The sequence below is a fragment of the Trachypithecus francoisi genome, unplaced genomic scaffold (assembly GCF_009764315.1).
Source record: "Trachypithecus francoisi isolate TF-2019V2 unplaced genomic scaffold, Tfra_2.0 Contig00586, whole genome shotgun sequence".
Lineage (NCBI taxonomy): Eukaryota > Metazoa > Chordata > Mammalia > Primates > Cercopithecidae > Trachypithecus > Trachypithecus francoisi.
Genome location: NW_022680749.1, coordinates 6,294,495 through 6,306,919, shown reverse-complemented (window position 1 = coordinate 6,306,919; position 12,425 = coordinate 6,294,495). Strand labels below are relative to the sequence as shown.

Sequence of the window (12,425 nt, the reverse complement as noted above, 5' to 3'; positions counted from 1 at the left end):
CTTCTTTTAAAAAGAAAGAAAGAAAAAAAAAAGAGCATGAAAACCTTAAATATCCTGCAAAGGGGAAATGAAAAGCCAAGGCTCTTGATTAATATCGAGATGATACAGCAGGGTTTATACATATTCCTTCTGTTTGAATCATCTTGTTTTATGTAGCTGTTTTACACCTCCAGGATCCTGCCATCTGCCCACTCTAAAGAAACACAGCAAAGCAGTCCAGAAACAATGGCTGGAAGGAAATCATTGTGATCTAACCCAAGAGATCAACTTGTCTGCACCCTTTCGGTTACTGCTACACTTCCTGGAGAGAATACAGTGTGGTGTGGCCCAGAGGTTCATATTATGGGGGGGGGCGTTGCCTCCCAATAAGCCCCCCTGGTGCCTGCCACACCACCCGCTGACAAGACAGAACATGGTGTACGGATCTGGCTGCCCTCCTGGCTGAGGAACAAGGAGGAGGAGGGAGTGGGCAGCGCCCTGGGCAGTTATGTCCTACTCGTATCTGGTATGTGTCACTGGAATATAGGTCAGCATTTGCTGTACAACTTGGGGCGGGCTGGAAGCATGTGGACCCCGGATTGGGCCCAGGAACCCCCACCCCCACTCTCTTCCTGCCTAAAACAAGTTAGCAAGCCCAAAGAGCATTGAGAGAGGCCATCAGGACAGACAAAACCAGCCTTTCCATTTTGCACGCAAATGCTGGGGAAATCTAAAGCTTAGCAAAGGCGTTATCAGTCCTGGGGTTGGGCCAAGATGCAGGCTGAAGTTCAGCTGGCCAGGCCAAACGCAGCTGCTGGCTATTCAGGCTTCCCACAGGGACTTTTCCTCAACCCCTGATTTAGATAGTGAAATGGATGGGTAATGTGCACATAGCTGCAGAGGGTGATAGGAGAAACAAAATGACTTTCAATTACTGAGCAGTTCAGGTGGAGGCAGAGGACACAGAAGAGGTTTTCTTTCCAACAGCAAAGTGGAGTGTCCGTTAAAGAGCTGCTGGCCTTGCAGAGAGATTATTACTTTAAAGGAATATCGGCAAATGCTTTAGGCTGAACATTTGGGCTTGGTTACTTCCGTTTTTCCCCGCAGTTCATAGAGAGATAAAGATATTACATGAATTGGACTTTTCTTGTGAATTAAAACATCGATGCCCTGATTTTTGGTAACAAATGTTGCCAAGTTTGTGCTGAGCAGGCAGAAAGGAGGAATAGGACTAGGCTTTGCCTTTGGGGAAATGCAAAAAAGGTTCACAAAAAAATGTCCCATTGATTGTCCAAGGTCACTGGACTATGCATGCTCTAAATGGAACTCAAGGCTCCCAAACTGCAGTGTCTGACTCATTGTCCTTTGACTAAACCAATGAAAATAAAATGGGTTAGCACAGGGTATTGTTCCAGGAGAAAAAGTTCAGAAAATCAGCGGAGCTTCAAGGAAAATGGGATTTTCTTTAATTAGGCTGACATTGAATGCCTCAGTAATAATCTTGTAAATGTGAATTTATCATCTGCAAAGTAGGCATATTTGTGATTTCCTAGCATGCAAGTTAAATGAAAATTTAGTGAGTATCCCTTATATTCCTGGCACTGTGCAAGGCGTTTTCCCACACATTATATGATTTAATCCTCACAAGAACCTGGAGAGTCAGATATTATTATCACTGTTTTATTGATGAGACTTAAACGGATCAGTGTTCCGCTTGAAATGTAACTGTGGAGCTGGTGTCTGAACCCAGGTTTCCTCACTCCCTTGTGGTTTTTACAGTCCTTTAGCTGCTTCTTTTAAATAGCATCTTGTCCTGTGTAATTCATATCGAGGTTAGTTGTTGTAAAGTTTAAGTTCCTAGATGAGACAAACTATGAGGAAAAAAACAGAGATTTTTTTTTAATTACCTACTTAGAATATTTTGCCCAAATATAAAGGTTCTAATATGTAGTTGAATTGGTCATAAAGTTTTATCTTCCCTTCTACTTAAATAGTGCATAAGCTCATAAATAAATGCTATGAGGAAAACATTATACAACCTGATTAAATTCTATTGTGGTATTTTTAACGCATTGAAATGTCTGAACATAGAATACTTTGGACCTTATAAGAAGAAAATATTGGCTTAAAATTGGAAGATTGAAGATGTTAGCAAATAGGTGATTCAACGCTAAGTGCATATTGTCAAGGGAGGAAGAGGAAAGTAAATGTAGTCAGCATCTTAGTTGGAGGGGTTGTATGCCAACCTTTCTTAAAATAGAGGAAAGGGACATCGGGTAATCTCTTTTCTATTTTTTGCCTTTCCAGTTTAAAAAAGGAAAGATATGGGGATAAGAGAAATAAGTTAAAAGTTCCAGGAATACAGAGATGAAAAATAGATTGCACCTTCCATCAAGGGTCTCCTGGTCCAGAAGGCAGGCAGACACATAAAACATGATGATGGAGGAAAACATAGGACTATGGGTAAGGCACAAAAACAAAGCACAGAAAGAAGTAATTACAGAGAGAGACAGAGAGAGAAAAGAGGAAAACTTGAGCTGGAATTTAAAGACTTCGACCAAATAGAAAACAGAACAACAAAAAAGTCTGTACAAATGCACAGAGCATGAAATGGGCTGACATTTTGGGGCCTAGAAGGAATCTGATATTGCTGGAGGGGAGAACAGGAAGGACTAAGTGTGGAGCAATGAACTAGTGAAGCAGTTAGGAGGTGGGAGCTTGGATGTGGCGTGGAGAGCCACTGATAGGTTTTTAAAATTGGATTTGAGTTTCCAAAAAATTACTCTTGTGGTGGTGTCAAGAATGAATGGCTGATCATCTGATCAACAAAATGAAAAGCCGGTTGTTTCAAAAAAAAGTAAATAGATGAACTCCTGGCATGATGGATTTTTTTAAGAGGCAGGAATAAACAGTACTAGACATGAAAAGGGACATTGAAACAGAAAAAGTAAACATTTAAAAATCATAAGAGAATCACATGAACAACTTTAGGTCAATATATTTAAAACTATAGATACATTGTTCAATTTTTAGAAAGCAAAAATTATGGAAATTAAGTTGAGAACAAATTGACATTAAATAAACCTATAACCAGCAAGGAAAAAAATTAATTCAATAGTCAAAAATATTCCACCAAAGAAGACTAGCTCTAGAAAACTTTGCAGACTTTTTTTCTAAAAATTCAAGGGAGAAATAATAACCCCTAACAAACAGCCACTCCAGAAAATAGAAAATTATTTTACAAATATTTTATAAAGCTATTGTAACCCTGATGTCAAAACCAGGGAAGTACAAAATGAGAATCAACCTAACATGCAAACAGACATGCCAAAGTACTAAATAAATGCTAGCAAGCAATCCAAATGGAGGATATATATATATATAAATATCATAGAAAATAAGTTTTACATGTGAGAATTTAACATTAGAAAATCAATTATATAATTTATCACAGACATATGACAGTAAATAATGAAAACCATTCAGTCAAATTTTACACCTAGTCATGATTTTTTGAAAAAAAATCTTTGCCAACTGGTTTAAATCACAGCTCCGTGATTTATTAGTTATTAAATTTTAATTTGGATAAAGATAATCTAAGCTTTGTATGAAAATGGAGAAGAATAAATTAGAAGAGGAAAGAGAGTAGAGGCTAAAGGAATGATTAGGAAGAGATCATCGTGGCAAATCTAGATGGGAGACTCGAGGTGTCAAAGGCTGGAGAAAAGCTCTGATGCCAGAGCCAGGAGAGGGCGGATTTCAGTAATAATTAAGAGGGAAGATTGATAGAAGCTGGTGATTGATTGGATGTGGGAGGAAGGTTGTAATGAAGAGAAAAGAGTCTATTATGACTCTCAGCTTTCTAGACGAGGTGGCTGGGTGGATGGTAATTCAATTAACCAAAATAGAAAATACAGTTTTAAGATTAGTCTGAAATTAACAAGTATTTCTTGTATGAAAAGGAAATAACTATTTAAGAGAATTTAGTGCCAGTAGCCTAAATTAAAAAAAAAAAAAAGGACTTTTTGCCATCACCTGATTTCAGTTAATATCAAGACAGCGAGAGAGAGAGAGAGAGAGAGAGAGAGAGAGAGAGAGAGAGAGAGCGAGAAAAAAAAAAAAAAGCATTATGGGCTTTTAAAGCCCAAGCTAGTACTGGGCCAGGCAGAGTCACCACTCGATATAGATTTGTTGCACTAGCCCAAAGTTGCCAGCAGTTTACTCAGTATACGGATAGGTAAGGAGATGAGGGTTTTGGATAGCCAGAATCACAGAAGGTAAGAAAAAAATAATGGTTACCTTGGAAGTATATAGAAAATGTAGAGTTAAGTATCACCTAATAATGGCGTTGTTATTGATAAAAGTATTTTAACTTTGAAAACAGCAAAGAAGGAAAGATATCTCCATTTCCTTACACCTTGCTCTATTATGTATTTCACTGTTTTTATAAATAGTTATTACATTTTTAGGTTAATCATTAAGATTTGTTCACAAAAGATTAAAATTTATAGAAAATAACAAAATATAATATTTTGGTCCTCAATAATTCCTCTGTGCCCAAGGCACTGGACCCACCAGCTAGCAGCTACCAGAATTGCCCTTTTCTTCTTCTTCTTGGAGAAAGGAAAACTTTTTCCAATTTGCCCTCTCAACTTGATGATATCCATGTATGTCCCAGCCATTATCATGTAACTTGAATGTGTATCAAAATCTGTAGAAATAAACCAAACCAAATCACCATTTTGTTATGTATGTGCAAAGTATTGAGAAAGTTATTGGTTAAACATTTCCACCCAGCCTAGAAAAAGAAAGAACACTATAGAATGTGGAAGGCCACTTCCAAAGTGGTAATATCCAATCGAAGGCGGCATCAGGCAGCTGCTGAGATGTTTCACTAATAACAAGACAGTTGAAAATGATGATAACTTCATCTGGCTTTAAGGAAATTCATTCAGGCACAGACTGGGTGCAGAGTGCTGGAAAAGTCTGAGTGGCTCATCTAGAGTTTGGGTAACTATTTCATCACTTCCTGGTGCTTGCCTTTCAATCTTTGGAATACCATATTTCAGATGGCATTACCCAGTGACCAAGCTAAAATCAGAGGGAGAATGTTCTAGAAACTGCTGCCAGGAGCAATCTCCTGCTGATCCAATCCAAGTGGCAAGATCCACAGCAGGACAAAGGAACTTTGGAAAGGGACTTGAAAAGAGTTCAGTTACTCTGCGGTTAACCCATCCAAGGCATCTTCCTGTAACCCAGAGGACAGCAGGCCTCGACATGTGCTGGCCATTTGGAAAACAGATTCATACAGAGCAGATCAAACATTTCAGGAGAGCCCCTTGCCTTGAAAGGATGGAGCCTTATGAAAATCATTAAGCAATTCGTTGATATTTATTTGCTTACACTGTGCTTCAGCAAAGCAAGCAGCAGACGAGGATGAGAGCTATTGACCCAGTTTCAGAGGCTCTAGTTCAGAAAAGAAGGATTCCCTTACATGTTTGATTTTAAAGAGCCTTTTAAGAAGACATCCTACCACACGGCTGGCATAGGGAGGCTGTCTTGGCTTCCTTCAACTGTGTATTAGGTTAACAGCCACCTCAAGCTTCTTAGAAACCTAGAAATCCCAAGGCAGTTAGAGAAATTCCACAGAACTAAGAAAACCCTCTGCAATCTCAGAGTGTTAAGCAGAAAAAATATTTCCAAATATCTTCCTTTCTCAGTCTGTGCCACTTTGTGTAACCTACTCCCAGCCTCATAAAACATGGTGGCTCCACAGCGTGCCCAGTCATCTGTCCTTCCTAATGAGCCAAACTCTTCATTCATGGCTCAGCTCCCATGAGCCTGGAAATGAACAAGGAGCAAGTCCCTATTTTCACTTTGAGAGTTACCAGGTTATTGTGCATGAGTTCCTTCTAAACCAAAGCAATTCCACTGTCTGATAAAAGGAACTGTGCTTGCTTTAAAGTTTGAGGAAGTAGCCCCTCAACATCCATCAGCCTCCAGTCTCAACTCCCTGTTTACTCAGATGCAAAATTCCTGTGATCAGATAAGGGCTCAACAGAATGTAATCATTCTTACACTTTGGGCTTTCAAATGGTGTGTTTGCTTCATCTATGCTATGGGGAATGCAAAAAGCATAGCCTCGGAGGCTCTGGGAAGTTGGGGAGGCTGCTGGCTCAAGGAAATTGGGCTCAGCTTCTCCTAGAACATTACAGAGGTTGCAAATCTGTCCTCAAATATTCAACACATATGTTCTAAAATTCATTAAGTTCCAAAATTAAAAAAAAACAAATTTTAAAAATCCAGCATTGGTTCTTGTACAAAGCAGATATTCAAGGAATGCTTGTTGACTGTGGAATCTGTTGGCTGATAAATATGAGAAATACAGTCTGGTTTTACCACATGGCAGCTCAAGTTCCTAGGAAGACATTTTTCCCTAGTTTGCCTTTAGACATGTTCTAGAAAATGAATTACCTAAAATAAACTCTGCCTGTCTTTGAAAAAGTACTTTCCTTACAAAATCTTCCCAAAACTCTCTCCTTTATTATTTTGGGGGGAACAACTGTCACTTGGCTTTAAATTGTTAATTAACCTTTTGTTACCGCTTCAACTACGTGGTCCTCAGAGGGCAGAATTCTGTTTTATTATTTACTTACATTTTTTGGTAACTCCCTTGGGATCCAACATGGTTCTTGCACAAAGCAGATACTAAATAATTGTTCATTGATTGATTGATTTGTTCGCTGATAGATAATAGAAATACAGTCTCATTTGTGCCATATAGCAGCCAAGCTTGCAGTACACAAAAAGCATCATTCTCTGCTACTTTCTTATAAGCTTATGCTTAGAAGAAATGTCTTAGAAAGTCTCTTCTGTGGTTGCCAGTCTTAGCTTTGGACATCAGTTTTAAGAGGGAATAATATATTTTACATAAAAAAAAGATTGCAAGTATATAAATATTATCACCACAAATATTACAACACAGCTATAGCATTTTCTGTTGCTTGCCAGAGACATTTGTTAATTCCTAATAGGCCCGTGACATCCATTTCTGTAGCAGACACAGGCACCTTGGTTATGGCAATTCCTTTGTAGATGAATGAATTAGGCTTTTCAGACAAGATCTAACTTATGATGCTTTTGTATTGAAGGAAGGAAGGGGAGAAGGGGAGGGTGGGAGGGAGGAAGGAAAAGGATAAAAGAAAAAGAAGAAAGGGAGGGAAGAAAGGAAAGAAAGAAGGGAGGGAGGGACTCAAAATGTGTACATACAAAATTTGACCACTTGTTAACTACTGACATGTTCATGTAACAAATATGCCAGCATAAGAAATTTAAAAGAAAAAAGCCAACCCTAGAAATATAATCTGAAGACCTTTCCCTCATAAGACTTTGTTATCATCAATGACAACTTTATCCAACTTGATCTGACTTCCAAGTGTAAGAAAAACACACTCCAGTAGTCCACCTAAATTTTAGAACTTTGAAGTAGCACTGTGCTTAGCAGTGCTTCCAATGGGCATGTTTTTCAACAACAAAAAAAGCCTGGAGGATCGCCCTTTCTCAATGCTTGTACTTATCACTACTGGGAGAATAGCTTCCATCACAGCATTTATTGACTCCTTGCAGTAGACTCTACAGTCATCATCTCATTTCATCATTCCATCAAAGCAGGGGCTGTCTGCTTTATCTGCACAGGCCTGGCACATGGTAAGCGTTCAATACCTATTTGTTGAATAAACAAATGATTATAACAGCTCTACAAAATAACAGCATGATGCACATTTAATGTATGAAGAAACTGAAGTGTGAATAGACTAAATGAATTGTCTGAGATCTTGGTAGAGCCCTGACTTGCACTGCTGCCTCTCTGACTAGCACTTGTGTTGAGCAACCATTTACCTTGGTACCACCCTCCTCATTATATCTGGAGGGCTACTATCAAGGGTAGCCCTTCTTTTCTTGTAGGTTGAAGAATCTCTTTTCATCCCTACAGGATTAGCTAAAAAGAAAGCTAAACCATCAAGGCTTATAAAATTGTGTTTCCCTGTGGCCTTTTTTCTAAATCAGGAAATGGTTACTTAGGCCCCATAGAGCCAGCTCAGAACTCTACCTCCTCCTCCTTTATCAAGACTTCCTTGACTTGGAAAGTGGTTTCTATGACAAGAAGTGTGCCAACAGTTTTTGCAGGCTGCCAAAGCCTCCACCTCTTTCTTAAAGGAGCCAGGACTTTTTATTCTCCAGAACTTTGACACAATTAGGCAAAATCCAACTATTTTCAATGTTATACCATGGTTTCTTCAGAATATTTTAGAAACCATGCCATATCTTAAGTAGTATTTAACAAAATACAGGGATTCAGTAGCAATCATTCCATAAATATTACACTTAAAGATCAAAAATTTCTAAAGAGATAAATGATATTGATCAGTCAAGCAAAATTTTCACATAATTTCTTAATTAAGTAAATGTTAATTAAGGGAGGCTGAGGTGGGAGGATCACTTGAGCCTAGGAGCTTGAGGCTAGAGTAAGCAGTGATAGCACCACTGCACTCCAGCCTAGGCAACAAACAAGACCCTATCTCAAAAAAAAAAAAACCAACAAAACAACAACAGCAAAAAACCTCTCTCTCTCTCTCTCTCTATATATATATGATAAAGAGAAAAAAGAGTAATTGTCTGTATATTGGTCCATATTAGTCATTTTTACTGAATACACAATGACAAAAATGACATATCAATGAAAACAATCTGGAGGAGGAAAAAGGTAGACTTTGTAATACCAATGGAAGAATTTTTAATTCTAGGTAGAGGGGTGGATGGAGTGGGGTTGTATAAATTGACTTGACCACATTCTTAATCTTGCAGTTGAGATGATAATATTATTCAGAAAAGTGTCATTCATTCATATTGAGTAATATATTATATGTAAATTACACACCACAATGTCTGGCACGGGGGCTTAGTGTTTTGTTTCAGCTGTCCATGTGAGTCGTTGATATCACCTAGGATACTCAAGGAAAAACTTTATAATAAAATCAGTCATGCTTGTCTGCTTTGGATATTAGCATATGACCATACTTATCACTGGCAGAATTCATTTTGGATCCATGTTAGGGATTTCTACGTGAAACACAATAAAACACCAATTGCCAAATATATCCACCCCTCCATGCCCGCCCTAATGCAATATCACTTATGTGCAAGACTCATCTTGAACACCACCTCCCCCATGAAGTCTTTCCTGGTCTCTCCTAAAAGCAGATATATTTTCTTGCTGTCTTGAGCATCTTAAAAGCTTTGACTTCTACCCCTCTGACAATACTCACCTGTTCTGCCTGCTTTGTTACTGTCTCTTTGCCTTATCCCCTATTAGAATTTGAGACTCTTAAAACTCGGGACGAACCTTATCTTTACATTTCCTACAGGCTGAGCACAGGGTGTTGAACCTAGGAACTCAATAAAAATGTGTTGAGTTGCAGTGAATCGTGACCCACCCTGGCTACCAGGCCCTCAGCCAGCTTTAGAGTACAGGACACAATAGGTCCTTGTATTCACTGCTGTGCGCACCCACAAACATACACTAAGCACCTGGAAACAAGGGGACACTTAGTTACTTGGCAAATACTTGCCCTCCCAGGGTGTCTTCCCTTTTGAAAAGTCTCCTTGGACAGCTGGCCTGCCGCTGGTTAGATGGGGCACTCCCTGGAATGGCCTATCACTGCAGCGAATGGCCAAATTCACTGTGCCAGGAACCAAGAGAAGAGAAGGGTCCAAGTATGAGAGTCTCAATGCCAAGAATGTGCTCCAGACTTATAAATGAGAGGGAAGCAGAGAGCATTGCAATGAGGCAAATGAGGTTGAATTTGCACTAAAGCCTCCTCTCCCTCTCTTCCTCTTTTCCATCTGGTCCCTTCCTTCTCCCTCTCTGCTCCCAATCTCCCATTGTTACTTGGTCCTGCAGAGCTTGGAATTCAAGCCTAATCCTTAGGGAGGGGCCTCCACTCCAGGGAGGTCAGGACCATCGCCCACTTCCTCTGTGGGATGCGCTCACAAGATGCTGTCGCAGCAATGTTGGCCACTCTTTATTAAATACAAATTGTACTGACCGGTTTCCAGGAACTTCAGTGGAAAGTTGATTCCCCCAAACCCTCAAGACATTTCCCAGATCCTGAAAGGATTATTATTATCTTTGTTATTATTTACAAAGCCCACATCATTTTTTTAACATTTTCTTTAAAAAGCAAGATAGAGCATGCATAAGCATGCATCTTCCAGAATGCATCCTTAAATTCTGCTTCCTTCACAAGAATGAAATAACCTGTTGGATTCTGGTAGGGCAGCAAGACAGAGGGAACAGGCTTATTCTTGAAGTCTAAAACTGACAAAGTTTCTAGATTTAGCAAGTAAAAATACAGGACACCCATTTGAATTTGAATTTCAGATAAACAACGCATAATCTTCTAGGATAAGTACGTCCCATGCAATATATGGGACATACATATCCTAGAAGATTATGCGTTATCTGAAATTCAAATATAACTGGTCATCTTTTATTTTGTCAGGCAAACCTAAGCCCAGGGAAAGTCAGGACAGTAAAGAGATTTCCACCAACAAAAGCTCCTTTTAAAGCCCTAGCTGAATGGCTTTGGACGACATTTCAACTCATGCCCTGCATTTTCCCTGGAGTGTGAGCTCAATGTCATAGAAAAACAATTGGGAGAATGAACATTCAGTGAACATTCTGCCCCTTGCTTGCCCTCAGCAGCCTGTGGCAAACTGCTCCCCCTCAACCAGCTGGGGAGGAAAAAAAAGCTTTCTCTTTTAAGATGGCTTCCCCCTCCCCTTTTACAGATTGGATTGTTTCTTGGATTTGCTGGAGAGCTGCTGTTGCTAATTGCTTGCAGACTGCAGTCCAACTCGGCCTGCCAACTGTGGAGGCGGTGTGGTGGGGCTGAGTGATAAAGAGTAAGGGGTTTGGAGGCAGGCAGACCTGATTTGGAACTCCAGCTCTGCCACTTCCTCCTGTGAAACATCAGGCAGTTTGCTTAACCTCTCTGGGCCTCTGTTTCTGCATCAGTAAAATGAGGATGCTCACGGGTGAGTTGAGAGTAACGCAGGATTGGAGCATGTACATACTTGTCACAGTGCCTGACCCACGGTGGGTAGTCCTTTAGTAGTAACCATCATTGCTACTATTGTCTTTGGTATGTCTCACATCACAAGTGCCACCTGGAATTGAGTCTCCTTGAGTCTGAGACTTGGAAATGCAGGCACAGAGATTCTAGAAGGCTGTCAAGCACTTGTAGACAGGAAAGGATGGCTTGGTTGAAAGATGGCTCCACTGCTCTCCCTAGGGGCCCTGCCCCATTTGGTCTTGCAGCAGGCTGGCCACCTTAAAGCCGACGATTGGATGACAGAATGAACTTAAACTAGGTCACAACAAAAATGTATGAGGAGTCAGAAGTCTACTTTAAGAAGTGGAAGTAAGAAGCTGGGCACAGTTCCATGCCTATAGTCCTAGCTACTTGGGAGGCTGAAGTGGGAGGATCCCTTGAGCCTAAGAGTTGGAGTTCAGCCTGGGAAGCATAGTGATACCCTGATTCTAAAAAAAGAAAAAGAAGTAGAAGAGGGAGAAGGAGAGAGAGATGGAGAGAGAAAAAGAGAACTCCTTGGCTTTTTTGTTGAAAATCACCTCTTTGTTTATGTGGGTGTGGGGGTAGTGTCGTGTCTGGATCTCGTCACCATTCTTCTGGTCATTGTTCTGGTCCTCTTCCCTCAGACCTCCTTTGGAGGGTGGTTCAGATTCAGTTGTGGCCCATGTGACCCAGGCCTAAGCCACAGGCTTGTCAGATCCCCTGCCCCAGCCAAGAGGTGAGTGTAGCATTGGGCACCTGACTCAAGAGGAGCTGAACAAAAGCAAGGAAATCTAGTCCCAGGCCTTGCCTAAATGATTAAAAGAAGAATGAACTTTCCCCACCTAAACTCTGAAACTGCAAGCAAGTGAAGGTCTTACAACAACCACAGACATCTCACAACCACAAACACGGAGTCTTTTGAAGAATTGGAATAGAAGGAACTCAGCCATCTGAGACAGACAGACAGACACACACACACACACACGCAGAAATCCCATGACATCTTTTGAGTTCCTGTACCCATCCCTGAACTATTCACTGGCAGGCCCAAATACATCCAATTTTTTTGTTTAATTCTATTTGAGACAGGCTTTCTGTTACTTGCGGATACAGATACAGCATGTCTCCCTGGCTCCTAGTTCATTTCTGTCTGCCTAGTGCTTGATCTTGGAATCTGTCTATTTGTAGTTACTGGTACTCTTTGGGCTCATCTTAACTTGCTTATTTACCAGCAGCCAGGGGTTTCAGCCTTAAGCCCCTAACAGCCCTGACACTTCTGTCCCCAAAGGTCACCTTAGGATGACAGGAAGG

At 40.4% G+C, this 12,425-nt stretch overlaps 1 long non-coding RNA gene across 1 annotated transcript in view; it reads right to left on the bottom strand.

Moving 5' to 3' along the window:
- Window positions 1-1,685: 1,685 nt before the first annotated feature.
- LOC117086107 overlaps window positions 1,686-12,425 on the bottom strand; it is a 114,309-nt gene continuing 103,569 nt past the window's right edge. The window contains exons 4-5 of the long non-coding RNA XR_004438201.1: window positions 4,555-4,690; window positions 1,686-1,850 (exon numbers count right to left, since the gene is read on the bottom strand). This is a non-coding gene — a long non-coding RNA (uncharacterized LOC117086107). The remainder of the gene's footprint in view (window positions 1,851-4,554; window positions 4,691-12,425) is intronic.